General features: G+C 42.6%; 1 long non-coding RNA gene across 11 annotated transcripts in view; it reads right to left on the bottom strand.

Annotated features, from left to right (window-relative positions):
• LOC141567618 (uncharacterized) overlaps nt 1-24,972 on the bottom strand; it is a 200,489-nt gene that overhangs the window by 174,877 nt on the left and 640 nt on the right. For 10 of the 11 annotated variants that reach the window (XR_012490422.1, XR_012490424.1, XR_012490426.1 and 7 more), the window contains exon 2: nt 23,289-24,386. This is a non-coding gene — a long non-coding RNA (uncharacterized LOC141567618). The remainder of the gene's footprint in view (nt 1-23,288; nt 24,387-24,972) is intronic. The other variant, XR_012490431.1, reaches the window with a different exon arrangement.

Genomic DNA, 24,972 nt, shown 5'->3' with positions numbered 1-24,972 from the left:
AAGTCAACAACAAAAAGTGTCAATTTGCCATAAGTTATGCTACAAATGTAATGCAATCCCCATAAGTATACCAACGATTCTTTTGAATGAAGCTAGACAATTTATACTGAACTTCATATTAAAAATACACGTGTACGAACAGCCAGGAAAACACTAGAGGGGAGGACTAGTCCTTCCAGACATTGAATTATACTATAATGTCTCTATAATGAAAAGTGTGCTACTGGCCTATGAGTAGACAGACAAGCCCGTGGAGTAACACAGGAAGTTCAAAAACAGACCCAAGTACAGATGGAACTTCAGTATGTATATGATAAAGGAGGCATCTAAAAATCACTGGGGCAAAAATTGACTTTTTAGTAAATAGTTACAACAATTGTTAGCCATTTGGAAAAATATAAAATTAGATCCATACTTCATACCATACACAAGAATAGACGCCAAATGAATCTGGGATCTAAAAGTAAAACAATGAAGCCATACACATACTAGAGAGAGGACAATGGTGAGTTCTTCTGTAACCTTGACATATGGAAAGGTGCACTAATTATGACTTGAAACCAGGACAAATAAAATTTGATTACACAAAATTTTTAAACAAAATTTTGCATGACCAAAAAAAATCATTAACAAAAAACAATAGATAAAATGGGAGAAAATATTTATATCATATCACAGATAAAGGGCTAATGTCCATGATACAGAGAAAAACTCTTAAAACTGAGGAAATAAGGACTATTAACTTGACAGAAAAATGGGCAAAGGACATGTATACACACATACAAATACACACACATATATACATATATTCACACACATATGGCCCTTAAACATAAGAAAAGATACTCAATTTTACTCGACAATGAAATGCAAACTAAAGCTACACAGAGGTGCTATTTCTCACCTATCAGATTGGCAAAAATTAAACAGTATAAAAAGTCACTCTTGGCTAGAGAAACAGACACTTGGAGACATGGCCATTGCCAGGGATGGGGCAGAGAAGGTATTAAAGGAGGACCATTCTGTGCCAGAAAGTGAGGCTGTGGCAAGGGATGGGGACGTGTCAGAAGGACATAAAAGCCAGCTTGAACGGACTACCACTGGTCAAATCTAGGACAATTTGAACATCAAAATAATGAGAATTGGAAAAAAAGTAAGAATCCATGCGTCTACACTGATGTAAAGAAACAAATGAGAAATCACTTGTGGACAGAAGCCAACAAATGAAAAGGACATGATGGAATTTTACATCACCACTGGGAAAACATCATGAGAAGAACTGCTTTCAGGCCAGAATCACGCATGGATGCTAAGGCCCACAAGTAAAAATCTGAGAAGTAATTGGGCATTAAAAATATCACTCCACAAGATAGTTATCGTCTGAAAGGGAGGAAAGAGTAACTACACTGGACAAACCTGGCAGACCAGCTTTACCCAAGTGACCAGAGTTAACATTACCAGCAGTGGGACAAACAGACATCATGTGCCTCCAAATACAACGCCCTGAGAAGAACACAATGTCCCTTGAATAGCAGGCAATTCTGCCAAAAGTACAAAACCTGAATGAATCTAACCATGAGGGAAATTCAAACAAAAGAGAGAGACGGTATAATAAAATTGGCTCATACTCTTCAAAAATGTCAACGTCATGAAGCACAAAGACCGAGAAACTATTCCAGCTAAAAGGAGACCAGATGTAATGTATCATCTGTAATTTTCTTACTATAAAGACATTTGGGGAATAATTGACATAACCTAAGGTCTGTCCTTAGATAATATTATTGTATCAAAGTTAATTTCCTTACTTTTAAAAAGAATAAACTTGATAAATAAGGTGGGTAAACAGTAAGTTCTGGCTGAGAACACATTAACTGAATCTAATGATGAGGAAACATCAGACCAACACAAAATGAGAAACTTTCTATTTTTAAGAAAAGGAAAGAGGACCCAAAATGGCAGAGTACATAAACACTGTGTCTGCTTCCTCCCATGAACACATTAAAATTACAACTAAATTACAGAACAGTCAACCTGGAGAACCATCTGGTCTGGCTGAACAGAAGATTTATAACTAAGGATATAAAGAGTCACGAGACTGGTACAAGGGGCAGAGAGGCAAAATGAGCTGGCCCCAAACCTCCGTGTGGTGGCTGAAAATAGGGAAGGGCTATCTCGGCTGCCGAGGTTCCTCATGGAGGAGTGAAGGACGCCCGCCAGTCCAGCGTACTGGTGCCAGGAAGAAGAGCCCCCACAACATACGACAGTGAAAAACAGTGGGGATTCCAACCATCCAGGTGGGGTGGAAAACAGCAGGAAACCCAGGCGTTCTCTTAAAGGGCCCACACACAGTCTCACTTGCTCACAGGCACTCACCTTGGGCACCAATGGAGGGATGGTAACTCAGGGGGGCATCAGAAGCATACAGGGAACAGATTGAAGTGTGTAGCTGTGAGGCCAAGGCTGGAGGGCAGTCACCACTTTCCCTGTGTGGGGTCTTTCTCCTATGAAGCCAGTAGGCAAGCACCATCTTTAATGTGTTGAGCCCGCCCCCACAGGCCAAATCTAAATCTCATTGGTCTGGTGACCTCTGGGGCTCCGCCCTGCTGATTCACGGGGATCCAGCTCCACCCAATGCCAGAGGCACTTTCTCTGGGGCAGCCAGCTCCACCCACATTGCACTCTTCCTTGGAAAACTCTTGGAGCCCACGGGCCCCAGGTGGGCAGCCACTGGCCTCAGTGTGCTCTGAGACTTGCTGAGAAGCTCCAGGCTCACTGACACCAAAACAGAATCTACATTAATCTGTTGACCACAATTCTTCCACTCTAGTGACTCTCTGAGACCCTGCCTCACCCAACTCGGATACTGTACAGGGCTTTATCAGTGGCTGAATCTTAAGGGAGCCAGCAGGTGGCAGCAGGCCTCAGGGTGTCCTGGCTTTTTGCAGAGCTACATCAGGCCTGGCTGGTACTGGTGGCAGCCATCCTCGGTTCACAGTGTGGCCTCTCCCATGTACCTCCAGGGTTAGCACGGGCAGAGAAAAACCTCTGATTGCTTTGTAGATCCTACCAGGTAGTCCCTGGCTGTTCACAGGCAGTGGGTCACCTGGGCCTGCACCAGAGCCCCTCCCAAGAGGTCCCATAACCAACATACCTAGAGGTCAGCTTCAGACCACAGCAGAGCACCACGCAATTTGCCCCACAAGTGGCACACACGAAGGGCAGTCTCAACAGGCACCAGAGCCCACTGGGATGAAATCCCACTCAGTGGGGTGAGCCCCCTGCACAGTAGCCCATAAGCTTTGGACACAGACAAACCTCACAGCCAATCAGCCTGAGGGCCAATTCCACCCACTCATGTGCCAATAGCAATCAAGGCTCAACTATAACAGAAAGGTACACACAACGCACACCAGGGACACTCCTGGAGCACTCAGAGCAAGTGACCAGTGAGACTGTACCACTGGGCCCCACAGGGCACCTACTACCTAAGGCCACCTGGCCAAGACTGGGAGACATAGCAGGTCTACCAAATAAATAGAAACAAACACAGGGAGGCAGAGAAAATGAAGAAACAAAGAAGTATGTCTCAAATGAAAGAACAAGAGAAAACTCCAGAAAAAAGTAAACAAAATGGAGGCAAGCAACCTACTGTGTTTCCCTGAAAATAAGACCTAGCCGGACAATCAGCGCTAATGCATCTTTTGGAGCAAAAATTAATATAAGACCCAATCTTATTTTACTATAATATTAGACCGGGTCTTAATATTAATTTTTGCTCTAAAAGACATATTAGAGTTGATTGTCTGGCTAGGTCTTATTTTCGGGGAAACATGGTAGCACAAAGTTCAAAACAACAGTTATAAGGATGCTCGAGGAACTCAGTGAGGACTTCAACAGAGATAGCAAGCATAAAAAAAAGCATAGAAACCACAAAAAGAACCAGTCAGAAGTGAAGAATACAATAACTGAAATGAATAATGCACTAGAAGGAATCACCAGCAGACTAGAGGAAGCAGAGGATCGAATCAGAGATTTGGAAGACAAGGTAGCAGAAAACACCCAACTGAAAGAGCAAAAAGAAAAAATAATTTTTAAAAATGAGGATAGATTAAGAGACCTTTGGGGCAACATCAAGTGTAACAACAGTCATATCCTAGGGGTACCAGAAGGAGAAGAGAGAAAGCAAGGGATTGAGAACCTGTTTGAAGAAATGACTGAAAACTTTCCTAACCAGGTGAAGGAAATAGACATACAAGCCCAGGAAGGACAGAGAGTCCCAAACAAAATGAACCCCAACAGGCCCAGGCCAAGACAAATTATAATTAAAATGGCAAAGGTTAAAGACAAAGAGAGAATCCTAAAAGCAACAAAAGAAAGGCAACTAGCAACTTATAAGGGAACTCCTTATAAGATTGTCTGCTGATTTCTCAATAGAAACTTTGCAGGCCAGAAGGGATTGGCAGGAAATATTCAAAGTGATGAAAAGCAAGGATCTACAACAAAGACTACTCTACCCAGAAAGGCTATCATTTAAAATCAAAGGACAGAAAAAGAGCTTCCCAGATTTATAAAAAAAAAAAAAAAAAAAAAAGCTAAAGTCGTTCATCACCACCAAACTAGTATTACAAGGAATATTGGAGGAACTTCTTTAAGACAGGGGAAAAAAAGATAAAAATTATGAATAATCAAATGGCAATAGCTACATATCTATCAACGATTACTTTCAATGTAAATGGATTAAATGCTCCACTCAAAAGACATAGGAGGGCTGAATGGATAAGAAAACAAAACCCATGATGCCTACAAGAGACTCACTTCAGATTGAAAGGCACACACACACTCAGAGAGATGAAAAATAAAGAGATGGAAAAAGATATTTCATGAAAATAGAAACAAACAAACAAAAAATCTAGAGTAGCAATACTTATACCAGATAAAATAAGTTTTAAAACAACGGCTATAACAAGAGACAAAGAAGGACCCAGTAATCCCACTTCTGGGTATTTATCCGAAGAAACCCAAAACACTACTTAGAGATGTCTGTATCCATATGTTCACTGCAGCTTTGTTTACGACGGCCAAGACGTGGAGGCAGCCTGAGTGTCCACTGATAGATGAATGGATAAAGAGGAGGTGGTGCATATATACAATGGAATACTGCTCAGCTATAGAAGGCAATGGGTTCTTGCCATCTGTGGTTGCACGGATGGACATGGAAGGTACTGTGAGGAGTGAGGTATGTCAGCCAGAGAAAGACAGATGCAATGAGATTTTGCTTATATGTGCAATCTAAAAAACAAAATAAACAAACAAAACAAACTCATAGATACAGAGAACCTTTTGATGGTTGCCAGATGGGAGAGGGGTTGGGTGTGTGAGTGAAAAAAAGGGAAGGGATTAAGAAGTAAAAATTGGTTGTTACACAGTAGTCATGGGGATGTAGGGTATAGCATAAAGAATATAGTCAATAATATTGTAATAACTATGTATACTGTCAGATTGGTACTAGATTTATCAGGTGATAAATAGGATGGGGATTGAGGGAAAGGGTGAAAAAGGTGAAGGGATTAAGAAGTACAAATTGGGCTACAAAATAAGTCATGGGGATGTAAAGTAAAGCACAGGAAATAGTCAATAATATGGTAATAACGATGTATGGTGCCACGTGGGTACCAGACTACTCAGGAAGATCACTTCTTAAACTATATAAATGTCTAACCACTATGTTGTACACCTGAAATGAATATAAAATAGTATTGTATGTCAACTGTCATTGAAAAATTAAAAAGGGGGGGAGGAAGGTGAAGGGCAGTCATGGGGATGTAATGTACAGCATAGGAAATAGAGTCAATAATATTGTGATAGCATAATATGATGTCAGATGGTTGCTGGACTTACCATGGTGATCACTTCTTTAGGTCTATAAATGTTGAAATATGGTGTACCTCTGAAACTAATATAATATTGTACGTTATATTTTAATAAAAATCTCAAAAAAAAGAAAAAAAGTAAAAGTACTCTATTCTTCAAAAATGTCAATCTGATAAAAGACAAAGAAAAACTGTGGAACTATTCCAGATTAAACGATATTATCAGATATGACAACTAAGCGTGATATATGACCCTAAACTGGATCTCATTCCATGGGGAAAAAATGTTATAAAGGACTTTATTAGGTCAACTGACAAAACTGCAAGATAGATATAGATAGCAGATTAGATGAAAATATTTTAACAATATAAACTCATGAAGTAGAAACTGTTATGTAAGCAAATATCCCTATTCTTGGGAAATACACACTGAAATATTTAGGGGTAAAGGGCCATGATACATATATATATCACTTTCAAATGATTCAGAAAAAAATGTATACATATATACACATATACATACACAAACACAGAGCAAGAAAATATGCACGAATAATAAAGTACACGGGAAAAAATGTTAATAGGTGAATGATTAGTGAAAAGTAGTTCTTTGCATTATCCTCAGGTGTTTTTGCAACTGTTTATTTTTTTTTTTAAATTAAAGTTTATTGGGGTGACAATTGTTAGTAAAGTCACATAGATTTCAGATGTACAATTCTGTAATACATCATCTATATCTCACGTGTGTCCACCACCCAGAGTCAGTTCTCTTTTCATCATATGTTCGATCCCCTTTACCCTCACTTATCAACCCCCTGCCCCCTTACCCTCTGGTAACCACTAAACTACTGTGTCTATGAGTTTTTATTTCTTCACTTGTTTGTCTTGTTCCTCTGTTGTTTTCAATTCTATATACCACATATCAATGAAATCATCGGATTTTCGACTTTTTCTGACTTCTTTTTATTTATTTATTTAAATGAAAGTTTATGGGGGTGACAATTGTTAGCAAAGTTACATAGATTTCAGGTGTACAATTCTGTAATACATTATCTATATCTCACATTGTGTGTTTACCACCCTGAGTCAGTTCTCTTTCCATCACCATATATTAAGCAATGGTTTAATTTGTAATGGCCATCCTCCAGATGAAATTATTCAGAATTATCATAAAAGATAAGATCAGTAAGCTTCAAAAAGAAACTACCTAAGCGTTCGTGCTTAACATATTTTAACAATAACTGTATTTCCTAAGCATTCATTTGAGAGAGAAGGTGTCTCAAAATGACCGTGCTATATGCTAAGGAAAACACAACTGGAAAGAAGCTGACATGAGCAAAAGAAATTCTATCGCCGGGAAGCTTCTCTACAGTCGCTCCCTTGGCTCTGAACTTGGGCTCCAAGCCCTAAGCTTTCCTAAACTTTGATTTTTCTCCTCTATAAACAGTAAATGATGATAGTACCTATTCCCTAGGGTTATTGGGGGATTAATGGAATAAGAAAAACGTCTTAGCAAAGTGCCCAGCACATGGTAAGCACTCTTTATTCTTATTACTGTTATTTCTGCATTGGACTGTAACATGTCTGGCATAGGGTAATGGGGCCTTTGATAACCGATTGCAAAGGGAACTGGAGAAGAATTCATCATGTTTATGGAGCACCACACTCTGTAGTAAAGATGCTCTGATTTCAGGTCTCAGCTTTTTAGGCAGAATAGCCCCTGGAGTGAAAAAAGTCCTCTAACAAATTCCCATGTCTTGATGGAAATATCAAGCGAAAAGATCCAGTTCTTCCCCCACCTAATTCGTATGTTCACCAAGTGAAGCTACTATCTATATGTCATCCTTTCAACAAGTCTACAGCTGGCCACAGTACATCTGCCACTATAAATTAACACACTGGGATATTTAATCTCCTGTAAGCTTGCTTAGCTTGGTTAGCTTCGGTCAGTCTCACAATCCCCATCAACTCTGAGTAAATTGATAAAATCAAATTTCTTCACCTGTGAAGTCACACCCTAGATGCCTGATCAAACAGTGCAGGGTTCCTTTCCTCCTGAAGAAGGCCTGCCTGGGCAATCAGAGGCTTCCCTCCCTGACGGCAATTTACCTACCACTGTTGAAATGTTAACTTTCTAGAAGCATCTATCAAGGGCAGACCATCTGTCTCTATTAACTCCAGGATGCCTAATATGACACTGGGAGCAATTCAGCACTCACTGATTAATAAACACTGACTTCAAGAGAAAGGGCACTAAGTACCAATCAATAACTTTGTGTTAATCATACAAAACCAGAAAATAAACTGTGGCTGAGTTAACTTGGAAATGAATTTTAAACTTTCATGCAATATACTTCAAAACACTGCAAAATAGCAATTTTTAGGGATAAATACCACATAGGTTCCCCATATAATTACATAAAAGCTATCACATGAAATAATAAAATTGCTATCCAATGAAAGTAGTTTACTAGTAACATGGATTTCTAGTATTTACTCAGTAAGGTTTTCTATTAACTTCCATGTCATCATCAGTAAAATCCAAGAATCTGTCTTTGAAAAAAATGAAGAAAATAGCCAGAAATTAACCCTAAATACTCATTTTTCCTTAGCAGCTTTTTAAATGTACTTATCATCTTTTATCATCAAAAGTAATATGAATATACACGCAATGTAAATTCTGGATCCCATTTACCATCTTCCTTTTCTACTGAAACAAACTACAAATTTCTCTTCTTAGAGGAGGAAAAAATTATCCTTCACTCCAAGAGGAATACAGAATATACAAACTCATACTCCATCTTCCTTTGTGAAACTCCCCGACTTACTGGATATCACATCCCCAAGTCCCTCCTAGACACACTAGCAGCTCCTGAAAAAATACCGTCTTATATCATGAACATCTTTTTTCATCAACAGAAATTATTATCTTACATGCTACAAAGCTAATGATATGATACTAAGCCTATGCTTGGTTATTTACTATTTATTTTTTAGTAAGTAATATATTCAAATAGTCCAAAATTCAAAAAAGTATAAAAGGGTATTCAGAGAAAGGTCTTCATGTCCTCCAGGTAGCTACTTCCTTCTCTTAAAGGCATTAAATGTTTAGTTCATTTTTTTTCATCCTTCCAGAGAAATACCTGTCTACTTGTATATCTATATATGTAGGTATAAATAGATACAGATACATTATATATATATATATACTCTATATGTATAATATATATGTATATACACACAACTGTTTATAAATTCTTTTTTACACTCTTCATTCAACGCCTTGTTGTTACTTAAAATTGTATCTTCAAGAATACAGCGTATCAGAATATAATGACCTTCCTCTTTCTATTTTTATGGCGATATATAACTTTTTAAATATGTAAAAACCAGTTTCTGTGGCTCTGGTCTCTTGTTCCACCAATTCATTCAATACAGTCATTCAGACTTGTGCCGGACAAGTCTGTCTGATTCTAAAAAAGAAAATTAAATACACATTCCACCTCCAAATTTAAATACTTTCTCTATAGTCGGTCATGTTATTATATCAATGCTAAATTTGTTGGGTGTGATAACTGTATCACGGTTACACTGATAAAAGTCCCTTTTGGCAGGTGTTTAGAGGTGAAATGTCATGGTTTCTGCAACTTATATTCAAGTGGTTAAGCAAAGTAGTACAAATATACATACCACATTTGATTCAAAACACACATATACACAGAGCATATGGGTAAGTATAGCAAAAAGTTAACAATTGATTAATCTAGAAAAAGTGCATAAGGTGTTTAGAGTACTGTTTTTCTAAAAATTTGACATTTTCAAAACAAAAAGGTGGGGTAAAAAGGTTCTGGTACTTCCAAAGAGTCCCCTCATTTGTCACCTTCAAACATACTATGGTCATTTCGCTACTGCCAAACCTGTGTCCTAACCTAACTCAACCACATATCTGGCACTCTCCCAAAAGAAAATTAAAATGAGTTCTTTAGTTATTCTTAACCATTGGTCCTTCAAACTACTCAAATGTCATGGTTCCTTGGGGTCTTTCCCTGCTGCTTCAGTCCCTCCCCTTCTTTCTCCTTGTCTAGACCCTCTTTGGGGTCAGATTTATGGTATCTCACCATTTGGCGGCCTAGGTATGGAAATCCAGCCAGACACTAAATATTCAGAGGAAGGAGCTCTTGATGAGTAATTATTTTGTAATTCCCACCACACCCAACTCAATGCGATGCACATAATAAGTGTTCAAAAAATTTTACTGCAAGAATGGGTTTTTTCCAAGCAAAGGTCACGGGGACCGCTCTTGAGCAGTAAAGGGAAGACCCCCAAGCTGACTGTTCCAGCCTCCTTAGAACTGCAGCTCCAGGCTCCTCAGCCTTTTCTCCAAAACTTTCCTCTTTCTTATCCTTCCAGATTGCCACAACTGTCTTCTCCCTGACACAAACGATGACAGATCAGCCAACTGAGAACGGAAAAACCTGTTCCACAATCCCAAATAAAGCAACTGTAGAAGTTGAAATGGCCAGATTCTCTTATACTTTTCTTTGTATGGCATGACTCTTGAACATTATAATAAACTGTAAACAATGTGAAAAAAGCACCTCACAATTACCTGTATATGGAATATTCCTTCACGGTACCCTTCCCCTGGTCTGAAACTAAGGGGGAGACCTGCCTCTGAGTGTGGGTTTGCTTTAGTTAACTGAGAAGATGTTAGAGACACTTGCATACGAAGGAAACAATCATGTGACAACCACCTGGATCTAACAACACTGCACATTGGAAAAGTTGATTCACTAACAAGAAACACGAGCAATACTTCTAAAAATAGAAATGATATCAACTTGAAATAAGACACAAATCGAAACTGCACAAATGTGTTATAGGAAGAATGTAAGTCTTTTTCAATTTTCTCTCCTGAGTACAAGTCACAGACTTGGAAGGGACCTTCAAGGTCAAACTCTGCTCCCCCAAAACTGAGACCCAGAGAGGTTAAACACCTAGTCCAACATCTCGTAACTAGCAAGATCAAGCCAGGTTTAGAACTCACATACGCTTCTCAGGCGTCTCTGCCCATTTCACCTCTAAATTTCATAAACTTAACTTTCCGTCCCAAAGAAAGCAGAGTGGATAGGGAAGCAGATGACCTAACTGCGGTCAGCGCTGCCACTAACCAGGTGTGTAAAATTAAGTAAATTGTCTCATCTATAAATTTAAATTGGATTAAACCAGCTCTGAAGCCTCTAAGAGCCAGAATATACTCTGATCCTTGGTAGTGGCATAAGTTAATAGGTGGGTATTTAAAACAAATTTGATGTTGTCACAGTCTTTATACCAAGCTTTGTTACAGTTTAAGCAATTTAAAGACATTTGTACCCAAACATCTTTGTTTACCAAAAATTTGATCAGCAGAAAGAATCCCGAAACTCAGCATCTATATGATTATTATTACCTACATTTTGGCAGAATGTCCTTTAGCACAAATTTTAAGCTTCAATCTGAAACCGATGTGAATGCCTATTTAAATATACCAAAGAGTTTGAAAGTTCTACATGTCACATATATTTTCCATTCAACATGGAGTATACCGTAGAAATGTATTAAACTCTTTAGAAATAGTTTGCACCAGCATGGAATTTTACAGACTACTTACTGTGTTTCCCCGAAAATAAGACCTAGACGGACAATTAGCTCTAATGCGTCGTTTGGAGCAAAAATTAATATAAGAAAATAAGACCGGGTCTTATATTAATTTTTGCTCCAAAAGACGCATTAGGGCTGATTGTCCGGCTAGGTCTTATTTTCGGGGAAACACACGGTATAACCTTAAATATTATAGCAAAATAAAACTTGTCTTTAGCTCTGGTCTGCCATTATTCAAGCTAAAAAGATGTCTGCGGTAACTGTAGAATGTTACAAGGCTATCCACAACAGGAATGAGGAAAAAGCAAAAGGGGAAGGAAAAAGAACAAAAGAAAGAGAAAAGAACCCAAAAAGGAAGGCAATTGAGAGAGTAAAGAATAAGGAAAGGAAAGAATAAATGAGGAGAGGAATGGCCAAAAATGGCTTGTCAGCAAGCTAGGGGTACGGTGTGTGCTAGCATTTCAGAGAGACTCCAGACACCTTCAAGTGCTTTTGTTTGTTTTCTTTTGTTTAGTTTCGGGCAGAAAATTTGCCCAGAGAAGACATGTTTACTTGTGCCTGCTCCTAAGACTCCCTGTCGAGGACTGGGGGATTCCAATGTGTTAAAAGTTAATAGAGAAAAAGCTACAATGCAAAATGCACTAGACTATTTACCTGGCACGTCCAAAATCTGACATGTTCCTCATGAGTAATCTTCCCAGAGCTCAGATCTCTTCACTCCACAAAAGCACAACGATCCAAAAAGATGTTTTAGCAAGTAGTACGTAAACTTATACAATTGCAATTCAGTGCGCTCCAAAAACAACAAAGTCAGAAGAAGGCATTTCCAGTCAGACTCTTGGGGTGCCAGTGCGTCACCCGTGGGGTGCCCTTCCTCAGTCAAGGGGCTGGGACCATCGGACACAGAACGAGCCCAAGATATCATGCCACCATCACGTCCCCCACATAAGAGCAAACGCTGTTCAGCTATTATGTGGATAACCATTTAAAAAATCTTCTTAGAGCAAGTCTTTTGTTGGGACATTTCTGTTGTTTACAATCTCAAATTATCTTCTATTATTGAAAAAATATTCTGCACATGACATGAGATGACTAAATAATAGGGTGTTGATTCATTAAGCCTAGGACGTCCTTGTCCCAAATTGGTGACAAACTGACAAAGACAGATGGCAAAGAGCAAACTCCTGTGTGCCTTGTCAGAAGAATTAAATTAGTAGCAGAAGGAATCTTAATTTCAAACCCTTTAAAAGTGGAAGAAAAGGAAGATTTTGACATATTTTTCCCTGAAACTAAGAGAAGCCTGCAAACACAGCAACCTTTCACAAACTAGCTACAAGGCACAAAACAGACCACGGATTTCAAAGATAAAATCCAAAGAAAGGCTATGAATGGTGTTTTATTTAAAAATATTTTTCACTTGTTGCTGTCAAGTACCTGCATTTTCAGGCAACAATCACTAAAAACTGAAGAGTCATCACCAAGTCTTTTGGGATACAGTCTATAAAAAGTGGGTTTTATACAATTTTGAAAAGCTGAAAAATAGGAAAAGATGAAGGAATATTTAATCTCTCTGGAAACATAAAGAAACAGAAAAAGATAATCACAGATTTTTGTAAAATGGCCAATATGGGCAAGAATGCATGTTATATCAATAATAAAGGCAGAAAGCAAAACAATCGCCAGTGACCTTGACAATGAACAGATAAGTAGCTTGGTGTAACTGTGAACATAACAAAAATTCCCCTAGAAATAGGAAACAAGCACTCAAGGTCACAGGCCATGTACAATTCTTCTTCAAGAGAAAGACCTGAGGTAGCATTTTTTTATGAGTTGTTTAAGAATTTACAAAAGTATTAAAGCATGTTCCCAGAAACTCCCCTCGTTGTCTAAATACCATCCACAAAAGGATGTCTCCAGAAGCCCAGCTGTTCCATGACGGAGATGAGAAGCAACAGAATCTCCGAATCAGGGTGAACAACTTTTCCCAAGTGGAGCACTCAGCTTCAATGTTGGGGTCTTCGGATGTAAACAGCACACGTATGGAGAGGAGTGCCCTTGAGACCTGCTCCTAATTCCTGAAGGAGAAAGCGGGCCAGTTACACTGCTGACAGTTTCGTGATGGGGTCCTTGATCTCCTGATCCTGGGGTTCAAGCACCCCTCTACCCTGAGACCAGTTTACTTACCAGGTGTCTTTCAAACAGTTACAATGCTCCTGGTGAGGGTTTACAATCACGCCACGATGTAAATAAACCCAATCATAGCCCTTTAGGGCCAGAAACACCTCACTCCACTAATCCCTCATTTTACAGGCGAGCTGCCTCTGGCACAGACTGGGACAGTCTCCCCAGTGGGAACTGGAATCCAGTGGGAAGAAAGTAAAGCACCTAGCACGGCATCCAAAGAGGCAGGTAGGCACTGATCATTCTGCTCAACACTACTCGACCTCAATACTCTTTCCACCAAACTAAGTAAGATCAGCCACAGCACCGAAAGAGAACTTAACAGGAAAAGGAAGAACCGGAAAATGCGAAGGGAGGACCCACAGAGGAAATCCACAGGGAGGTTTGGCCAACCAGAAGCCAAACGCCTGGCTGCGAGAGAAACAGAAATGTCAGAAGTTGGAAGAAAGGACCTTCAAGAGACGTAGGAGGGCAAAGACAGATGTTGCCGAGTGCTAGTGTGATTATACACAAGAAAACTATTAAGTCTCTTCACTCTCTAACACACAGGAGGCTGTCAAAAGGCCCTGGGCTGGGGGAGGTGGGCAAATTCCAAGAAAGATGAGGGGGAGGGGATCACACAGCAAACCTCCGTCTCTCTGGCTGGCTGCTCAGTGAAAGCTGGCCCATGGGACATCCGTCCCCAGCACTGCCGTCATACAGACTACCTACCCCATCCTCAAACTGTCAAGTCTAAAGAATTCCAAACAGTTTCATAGGTTTCGTTACAAAGATTAGGCCACAGATATTAGAGTCAACAAATGACTGTAGATCTGCGTAGCAAATCACATGTAGTTCTTTTCAAAGAATAAACAGTAGCTCAAAATCTAAAGCCGTATCCATGAAATATATAGTCTAAAATCAGTTATACAGATGCTAAATCACCTCTAAGATTTAAGGTTCAACCATTTTATAAAAGCAGCTAGAAAATAAAGAGGATTTCAAGACAAAATTAAAACTTAATAGATTGTGAAAAGCAGTGAGATCTCGTGGCCTGTGCTATACAAACGTTTCCTAATCCATAAAACACACCCATAAATAAGCACCGTGTATGCCATCCAGGCATTCGATTTAAACATGTAAGTCAAATAACAGCATCTGGTGATATTTTGAAGTATTTACTGGAAATGGAAAGGAAAACTCACTAATTTATTTTCTCACAGACGCTTGTGCTATTAGCTAGCCTAGTCTTAACATACACAAAGTTTTAAAACATTGAAAAACTTAAAACCTTTCATTTTTACCTTCCCATTCCCTATTTCTCACCTGTTTCTTTTTTATTTACTTTCCTTAGATAAGATTATCTTCCCCCAAACACACATCTGACTATTCTTTTTTTCTCCAACAATTTCACTCGCATTAGAACATACTGTCAAACCTTGAGTCCACCTGACTCTTGGCACCAAGGAGTCTGCTTTAAAATGGAATGCTTCCAGAGCACCACCTGTTCAAACGCCTTGGAGTCTCCATGAACCCCTCCCCACGTCTACCCCACCTCCACCGCCCCAGCAAACATGTACTCTGGATAAAAACAGTACGGCTTTAGGATGTCTCTTAGTATATCCACCTCCTTCCCACCAGATTCCAGGCCCAGAACCCTTTCCTTTGGAAACTGCAGAGCCTCCACTGATCCCCGAGTCCTCGAAATAGGGGCCGGCCGTGCAGACTTACTCTTCATCCCCTGACAGGCACCTCCTTCCTGCAACCGTGACTCTTCTACGAGGCAGTTATCTTCAGAGGACGTCCAGATTAATGCTACCAGAGTCTCTACAGACCCCAACCCATAGTTGTAACTAGGAAGAGAACTATGTCTCATAAACACCGTTTTAGTTAGTGAGCCCACAACTACCCCATCCACATCCTGTAGCTGTACATTAAGAGGCACTTGGTTAGATTTGACACAACATTTAGGATTAAGGAACAGCAAACAGTTTTGTCATTTAATCACGTCAGAAATATTTCAGCATATTTTAACTTCTGCTCCTGGGAAAGAATACCAAATCTGAGTTTTAACAGATCCAAAGGATTGCAGAACATATGGAATTCTGAAGACACTCTCAAAATAAAATTAATGATCCCATTTCAGAGTTTTAAAACTCACTTTGCCATATGGCAATCTCTAAATGACATAACATTGCAGAAATCAAAGGACAGGTGCTGTAACTTGAAAATGGGGGGGCGGGGGGGGAACAGGCACAGAATCACAGAACTTGAGAAGAGGTATTTAATCCATTCGGCCTCAAAATACAGTCCTCTGGCCAGCAATATTAGCATCCCCTGGAAACTTATAAGAAATGCAGGTTATTAGTCCCACATTAGACCTACTGAGTCAGAAACTAGAGTTTGAGAACCACTGAGCCAAACCAACCCCTCCACTGATGAGAAAGACACGGACACAGTAACTTCCTTCAATTCTTATACAAGTTAGTGACCCAGGTCACGAGACACAGTTCTCAATAAACTTTCAAAATGACTCTTAAACCATATGCCTGAATCCAAGGAGCTCAAAAGGATCTTACAGAACAAATACGTCTTGATCTAGTGCAGTGTGGATTCTTATATCATTGCTATATAGCTAGATAGACAGACAGATACAAAACTTTTGTCATGAGTAATTTACATTTAATACCTAAAAAGAGACTTCACATTACTGACATTTCCACAAAAGCAACAACTCGAACCTCACAGGCTTTTTTATTTGTTTGGTTGGTTGGGTTAACTTTTGTTGCTGATAGTGTAGTTATAACTTGTTCTAGTTGTGTTTCGGTTCGGTGTTGAGGGCACCAGCCGTAACGTATGAGATGCATGGCTGGTCATTTGTGGGCCTCCCCTACTCCCACCAAAGAGGTTCATACCAAAGGTGTGTGAAGAGCCATCTCATAGAGGACTAAGAGGCCAGAAATTGTTAAAAGAGAAAGTAACAGTTCCTTCCGCCCTCCAAAGAACTTCACATTTTATCTTCATGTTTTTAAAAAAACAAACAAACAAAAAAAAAAACAGATTTATATTTTCATTTATGTTTTACTTACTCTCGTACAAAATTAGTTTTCATTTGTGGAACACAATAGTGATGGAATGACAGGAAGCTAAGGAACGAGGCCAGGCCTGTAATCCAGCCACATATGTGAGCCTGATATACAGCACTAAGAGCAGACTATGTATCATCCCCTACAAGGTCCAGACCACAGATTGGGCTGTGTCATCAACCCACCAATACAGCATGTACCACATGAAATGAAATCTACAATTTTCGGCCTTAGGGCTCTCGTTCTAAACAGATGTTTGATGTATATCATACCTTTTCATATAAATATTTCAGTCTAGTAGTGGTTATCTGCACGACTAAACATCTGTTCCTATTTACGTTTCAAATGTCCCCCTTGAGATGTTTGTAACTTGGGTGTTAAGATTACCGCAGGCCGAGATTTAGAGGTTTAAGAAATAAATGTTTCCATTCCTGTTTTTCATACCGAGGCTGCTGTTTCAGTGTCATGCCCTCTTAGAGATATTTTCAGTCCTCTTTTCTGACTTCATCTATATATACATATATAATTAACTTCGATTTTACAAACCAAATTTTCTAACATAGGTCAGTGTCTGATTTTACTTCTCTGAAGACGAATCATGGACAAGTGCATGAGGCAATAGAAACAACTACTCCGTCTGATTGACACTTCCAACGTTCTCGTGTGACCTGAGCACCAAATCTTCTTGTGACTTGATTTTTCAATCCGTCATCAAATAAGGGTATCAATTCCTGCTACGTATCTAATAGGAAAGAAATCAGTCACTGAGTTAACAGTAATTCCTCTGGCAAGATTGCACTCCTTGGAAGAACTGTAAATTCAGCATAGTTCCTCATACCTGGCCTCCTTCTCAGCTCCACAATAGACCCTCGGAAGCTAAATTAGAGGGGTTCAATTATTTGAACACCATTCACTCAACAAATATTGACGAACACTATGTGCCAGATACTACGTGAAGCACTGAGGATGTGACGACCAGCAAGACAAATACAGTGCCTGCTTTTCACAAGACATCTTAAGAGAAACATCGATTTGCTTATGGGACAAACTTCCATTTAGTTTATACGCCCACGGCTCAAATCCATTTGATTGGTAAATAATTACAATCATAATTACTCATAATCCTGCCACTCTACTCCTAAGAAAGGGAGACCACAGGAACTACATGAAAAGCTCCCAGGACACACAGACAAATGCTCTACAACAAGAAGGCCTCACATAGGTCTAAAGTAGCACCCAGTAAACACCTTATAATCAATGGACGGGAAGCACAGTGGTAAGCCCTGGAAAACGAATCCATAGTTTTCTTTTAAGAGCAGAATACCTTAGCCTAAGTGTTTCCCTGCCAAATCCTGGACTTAAATATAAGCATATCCTTTATAACTGTGCTGTTTAATACAATAGCCACTACCCACTTGTGGCTGTTTGTAGGGAAATCAATTGGAAATTCCGTTCCTATGTCGCAGCAGGAGCACTTCAAGTGTTCGGTGGCCTCAAGTGGATAGTGACTATCACTTCTAAGTCATTAAAAATATATCATGACAATCATTTTCCTGTCATCTCAGAAAGCTCTCCAGGACAGGGCTGCGCTACGCATGCGTCTGGTAACAGTAAATGTGCAAGTTACAGCGTAATGAAATATGATGAAGTACCTGTACTCAGAGGTGGCACATAACATTATGTCTGTCCTTCGGTAGCACAGTGCCATTTCTTCCTTCCTAAGTAGAACTGAAAAGTGGGAATGTAGAGCATCTCTCCCAGTGTGCATGAGCAACCAACAAATTCATGCCGGCCAACCGGCCAACTGAGAATAAACCTGGGAAAGGAGGGAAAACAACACGTTTTGCCCCATCCTCCCTATTCCTGTTATGAGAATGTGTTGGCAGTATTTTGTGTTCTCTGGACAATGACGTATCTTAGTCTAGTGGCTAGCAGCAGAGGAGGTGAGTGAGCCCAGTTAAGAATGATGGTGGGTGACCCAGGCAAACACCAACAAAAATAATGCAACTCCAATTCAATTCGGACCAACGCAATGAATTTAAATGCCTACTGTGTGCCAGCCACACACAGTGAAGAATCACCATTCTCATCTTTGATGAGCTGCATTGAGGAGGGAGTGTCCAACTTGTAAACAAAAACAATACGATCAATGCAATCAATGCAGTGAGACAAGTACGTACCAGACACAGAGGTGACAGGGTATTTTCAAAAGGTGTCCTGAGGAGAAACGGGGGGAAATTTCCTGAAGGAGGGACCCAAGAAGCAGAAGAGCAACCTAGGCAGAGCTGTGCAAAGGAACCACAAGTGGTTTGGCAATGCTGGAGAAAAATGTCTTCTTTGGTGGTCAGCAGGGGTGGGGATGAGACTAGAGAGCTAGTTCCATGCCAGACGCCAACATGACACTTACGTTTATGTCAGGCTTCCCTCGTAGGTCTGTAAACTTTCCTCACCAACACTGCAAGCAACGTGAAAACCAATCCCTAAAATCTGGTAAGTAACATGCCCACATCTGCCACGTACCTAACAATATGAAATAGCAATCATCAGCAAGAATACCAAGACATTTCTTCGGGACCCAGTACCATTTAGCAATCCGTATTTAACACGTATTTAATAAAACACAACCATTTTCATTGGAACCCTTTGTTTTCAGGAAAAAACCTGTTTCCTGTGAGTTTTATTTGGAATAGCCTTAGAGAATATATCAATGAACATATTTTCAAAACAAATGGATTACCCTACACACACATCTAAATATTCCCACTAAGAGTTTACCTGACCAGGAGATAAATGAAATAAATCAAAGGGAGAAGAGGCTGTAGAAACAACACTTCTATACTGCACAGCAGAGTAGTAGTTGTTTTCCTCCAAAATTTTCATGGCCACGTCCATCCTCTGACCACCAAAACTGTATCCTGCCCAGCAACCCAAAGGACTTCTGTGGCTGCTCATGTAAATTCTTGGAAAATATCAGCATCTTCTGGACTCTTCCTTTCACTTTATACATATGTTCAAGTCTCAAGACACAAACACTTGCAAAGAATCTATTCTCTTCAAATTACTAGGATCCCCTCTCTCTTCTCTTCACAATAAACTCCTTGAAAGTGTTAGCAGCCTATAGGCCTTAACAAATTCACCAAGAGGTTCTCCTTTTAATACACGCAAAACTTGACGGATAAAAATACATAATGTGTTCCCTGAAAATAAGATGTAGCCAGACCATCAGCTTTAACGCGTCTTCTGGAGCAAAAATTAATATAAGAGCCGGTATTATGTTATATTATATTATATTACATTTTATTACATTACGTTACCTAAGACGCGGTCTTACACAAGAATTGGTCAGTGACGTTCCCTGACTAGTACCCAGGGAGGCTGACTCCACGCAAAACCGATGCTTTCAACCATTACATACGTTGCATTGGAAATACACCTTTACCTAAGGGCCCCATGTTTGTGTGAATAGGAGGAATTATATGTTTACCTCCTATTATATACATATATACTCTGTTTCCCCGAAAATAAGTCCTAGCCAGACCATCGGCTCTAACGCGTCTTTTGGAGCAAAAAGTAATATAAGACCCGGTATTATTTTACTATAGTATTAAGACCAGGTCTTATACAATATAATGTAATGTAATATAATACCGGGTCTTACGTTAATTTTTGCCCTAAAAGACGCATTAGAGCTGATGGTCCAGCTAGGTCTTATTTTCGGGGAAACATGGTATATATGTATATAAACTCGCTGGCCCGTCGGCGAACATATAATTCCTCCTATTCACACAAACATGGGGCCCTTAGGTAAAGGTGTAGTTCCAATGCAACGTATGTAATGGTTGAAAGCATCGGTTCTGCGTGGAGTCAGCCTCCCTGGGTACTAGTCAGGGAACGTCACTGACCAATTCTTACCCTCCTGAGCTTCAACTTCCCAACTGTAAAGCGGGGAAACAATGTTTCAAGTACGCATACTTATATCCACGTCTGCATAGCCACGATGACTGCAAGTAGGGACCTCATCTAGTGACAGATCAATATGTGCTATTATTTTTGCTATTTTTACTATTTAGTCCCCAAAGAAGGATGGTTTCACAACTGTCGATTCCATCAAACTGGTTATCTCTGTAAGTTCTCACCGCCCACTGTATACCATACACACATAGGAAAGGATTTTTTTCTTTTTTCTTTTTTTTTTTTTTAAGTATATTACGTCCACGCCCTGTTTGGATTTGGGTTCAATCGGTCTGGGATCCGGCCGGAACATCGGCTTTCTAAAGCTCTCCAGTTGCTTATAACGTGTAGCCAGGATTAAGAACCACGTATGGGTCTCTATATGCCCACAGATACATACACACGCTGGGAAAGTCTGTTTAATTTCTGACCGAATCAGTGCAGTCCGGCCCCGAAGGTGGAACGAGCGAGGCTCGCCTAAATGCTATGCCAACGAACTAAAAGTGCGGTGGGATTTACTCCCACGTCCGAATACTGCTCACCGAGGATCAACTCCCACGAGCTCCACCAAACGCAACCCTACTCCTGACGCGATCCCGATATGTTTGAGGCACAAGCCCCCTCGTCCCTTCCCCCGCAGCTCGCCTAGGGGGCCTGGCCCTCGGGACGCGTGCGTCACCGCGCCCTCCTCCCGCGCCCCAGCCCCCTCCGGCCCACGGCACGTGACTCGACACGCGCCAGCTGCACGCGGGCTCCATCAAAACAAAAACAGAAGAGGCCGGGCGGCGGCGGGGGCGCGCGGGGCTGGCGGGGAGCGGGGGCAGTGGGGAGCAGGCGCGCCCCCGCCGCCACTGCCCAGCGCCGCGGCCGCGCCTAGGCCGCCGCGGGCCGCGCGCCCCGGCAGGCTGGGGCCGGGAGGGCAGAGGGCGCCACCCTGTTTACAGCCCTCGCTCCTGGCGGGGGACCCCGCCCGGAAACGGTCTCCCAGGAGGCGGCCCTGGAGCGCGCACCCACCCGCGGCAGAGACGCTCGCTGCTCGGAATAAAACCGTCGCCACCGCTCTAGGGTCGCGCCCGTGCGAGTCTCCGCTCCTCCTTGGCCCACCGCCCACGCGGCTTCGTATCAGCCCCGTCACGACTCTTGCTACGCACTTCACGCTCTCTCAGCCCCAGCGCTTCTGCAGACCACCCTCACGTGGCCGCCTCCTACCTGCCGCGGCACTCCCCCGCGACAAGGGCTGCGGACCCTCGCGCACTTAGGGACCCTGAGTCTGCTCCCACCCGGTGGGCCGTCACCCCTCTCAGACCACCCAGCCCACCACCTCTCCTGTCCAGGGCTGAGGGTGGGTGCACAGATACAAGCTGTCAGAAGCCTAGCTTTCTACCGGACGAAGCTCACCCTCACCCTTAAACATCCCCACTCACCCTTCAGCGTAGCTTCGAACTGAATCAGATCTTTAAACGCGGGTGGGGGTGGGTAACGTCTTGAATTTTTTCCGTAATTCGCCAAAAAAAGCAAAAAAAAAAAAAAAAAGCCGAGAGGTAGCTCTGCCCATCCACTCGCCTTGAGACTCCCGGACCACGTCGTCCCACCCAATGCAACTTACAAACAGAAATGCCCACCACACACCTGCTACGTCACCTGCCCTCTGGACACCTGGAGACCCACCCAGCCCGCCTTCTGGAGCCCGCGCCTGGGTACCGTGGGAGCGACACTTTCCGGTACCCTAAACTAAGAGGGAGTGAGAGGGGACAGGCACCCTGTCGCCCAGCCCGGGAGCGCTGTCCTCCCGCCCCCAGGCTCCTGAGCAAAGCAAGGCATCCCACGTCCCTCCCGGCGACAAGAGAGAGTAGGCAGAGGCTCGAGTGCCAGGGGTGTTTTTCCCTTGGAGAGCCCAGAAGACGCGTCCTCCATAAACAGCCCCCCCACCCCCCGCGCGCGCCGCCACCTCCTTACTTCTGGTCGGCAGCAAAGGTAGGGTAGGTGGGAGAAAGCAGCGAGTGCTGTCCTAGGTTGGGGATGTGGATCTCCGCGAAGTGAAGAGGTGGGATCTCTAAATGGAAACAGTCTCCCCCCTCGCTCCCCTCCTCCTCCTCTCTGTTTACCTCAAGTTTGAATTTTATCTGCGCAACATTAGCTGGAATGCGGACATTGAGAAAAAAAAAAAAAAACCTCAACCCGGCAGCGGCTCCGGAGGAGCCATGTGGCATCTAGCCACCTCAAAGGGGGGAAAAGTGCTCTTCGCAACACGAACATGGAGAAATCGCCCGGCATTCCCGGGGAACGCCACGACCCCTACCTTCCCTCGCCCGGGTCCCGAACATCCCGGCTGCGACCTGTGGCCCCCTCCCGGGGGCAGGCGTGAGCCCCAGGGAGCCCGAGGGTGGGACCGCGGTGCGTGCGAAAGAGGAAATAACAGAGTCCACAGTGGAAAGGTTTCTGCTGGACCACCGGACTCAACCGCCTCGCCAGCAGCGCGAGGACGCCTCGTTCCCCCCGAGGTCTAAACCGAGAACAGAATGCCCGTCCCGAGGCCCTGCTGGTGTGGTCCGGCCGGCTTTCCCCACCCTCCACAACTTACCTTCCCGCGGAGCACACGCCGCTGCTAAAATCCCTTTCCCTTCCCTTCCTCCGGAGCGAGACACACGGGGGAAAACGATGCGCATGTATGTTTGTAGAGCATATTCTTCTAGAATTTCCCTTTGATGATCAGAGGGAGCGATGGAGGCTCCGGAGACAGGTGCAGGGCTGGCCGAGGCTGCCGGCTGAAAGTTGTTCTCTCCGCGGCGGGCCGCGGGGTCCCCCGGCCGAGCTGAGGACGGGGTCTCCCTGCCCCCCCTCGCCCCCCCCCCTGGTGTGGCCCCCTTCTCCTCGCCGGCTCCGCGGCAAGGGAGGTGGCGTAGTTTCTCTTCCTCCCACCTCTTCTCACTCACTTGTTTTCGTAGCCGTGGGCTCCCCTAATGCTTTCCTCTCCACAATGTTGTTTCATTATATCATGTCCATCATGTGACACCGGAGAGGCCTCTCTATGGAAACTTAAAGGGGCTCCCACGTGACTGCAGCAGCAGCAACAACAGCAGCAGGACTGGCGGCGGCGGCCGAGGCGTTCTCACCACCACCCACCGAGCGTCCTTCGCAGCATCCCCGGAGGGGCTCCCGGCGCTACCGAAACCCGGATCAGCGAGTCGCAGCATCCGGGAGCCGTGGCATCTGTGCGTGCGTGTAGCCTTTGCTCATTACATAGGAAACCGAACAGAAGGCGCGTCCTTAAGTCCTTTCCCACAGTCACCAAACCCACGCTCTGTTAAAATGACATTTCGTGGCTCCTACTTTCCTTTCCCCAAGAGCAATGACTTCTCTGTCAGGTCTGATTAAATTTTACCAAGTCAAAAAAGAAAAACCGGATTTGTCCCTCTGCGAGTTCAGGCAGCTAGCTCTTGGGTCGACAACAGAAATGACAAAACAATACTGACACATAGAATCAGCCATTTGAGACATAATTACCATCACCGCCCGCTTTAAAACTTTTCTGGAATTACATGCCTCTGGTGACTGTGGATGATGCTTGCAGGAGACAAAATGCGATGCAGTTTTTTCTCTTCCGCCTCTACATCAGGGCTTTGTTGCTGACAACAGTGAAAACTTGTTTGTGTCAGGAAGTGAGGTACGAAGATGCGACCTGAAAGGTACAGGCAAAACCAAAGTGGCACTTTTGCATTACTTTCTGACCACATTCCTTCAAATGGTGACAAGCAGCTGGTCTGCTGTAAAATGCATCGAGGGTGATTGGTGGGAAATAAGACAATCAGAAAAACACCGTTTCCCCTTAATCAAACTTTACATGCCAGACCCTAGAAATTATAGACACGTGAGTATATGGAGAGAGAAAACCATGTGCATTTTTGTATTTTGAACTGGTAATTTTTGTCGTCATATTTAGCATTTAACTCAAGTATTTAACACTTTGAAAGACTTATTGAAATCCAGTGATGGGCGGACTTGCTAACATCGGTTTTGAGTGGCTTCGGTATTGAATCACGACCGCTTTAATGGGCTGACAACTTAAATCCCAAATCTCTGCCCGAAAGTTTGTGTGGACCATGGCGATTTTATCCTGTAAATCTAAGCTAAATAGCTATCCCTGTGTTTCAGTTCACGCTTTCCCCTGTGTAAGGAAAACTCCCTGTTGGGACTGGCAGAATTATGAGAAACTTCGCAGGAGACCGAAGAGGGGGGTGGGTGACCGTGCTTTCTTTCGGCTTTCC

This window comes from Rhinolophus sinicus, linkage group LG11, assembly GCF_036562045.2.
Source record: "Rhinolophus sinicus isolate RSC01 linkage group LG11, ASM3656204v1, whole genome shotgun sequence".
Taxonomy (NCBI): Eukaryota; Metazoa; Chordata; class Mammalia; order Chiroptera; family Rhinolophidae; genus Rhinolophus; species Rhinolophus sinicus.
The sequence above is the reverse complement of the archived record's forward strand: the minus strand, read 5'-3'. Positions and strand labels throughout refer to the sequence as shown.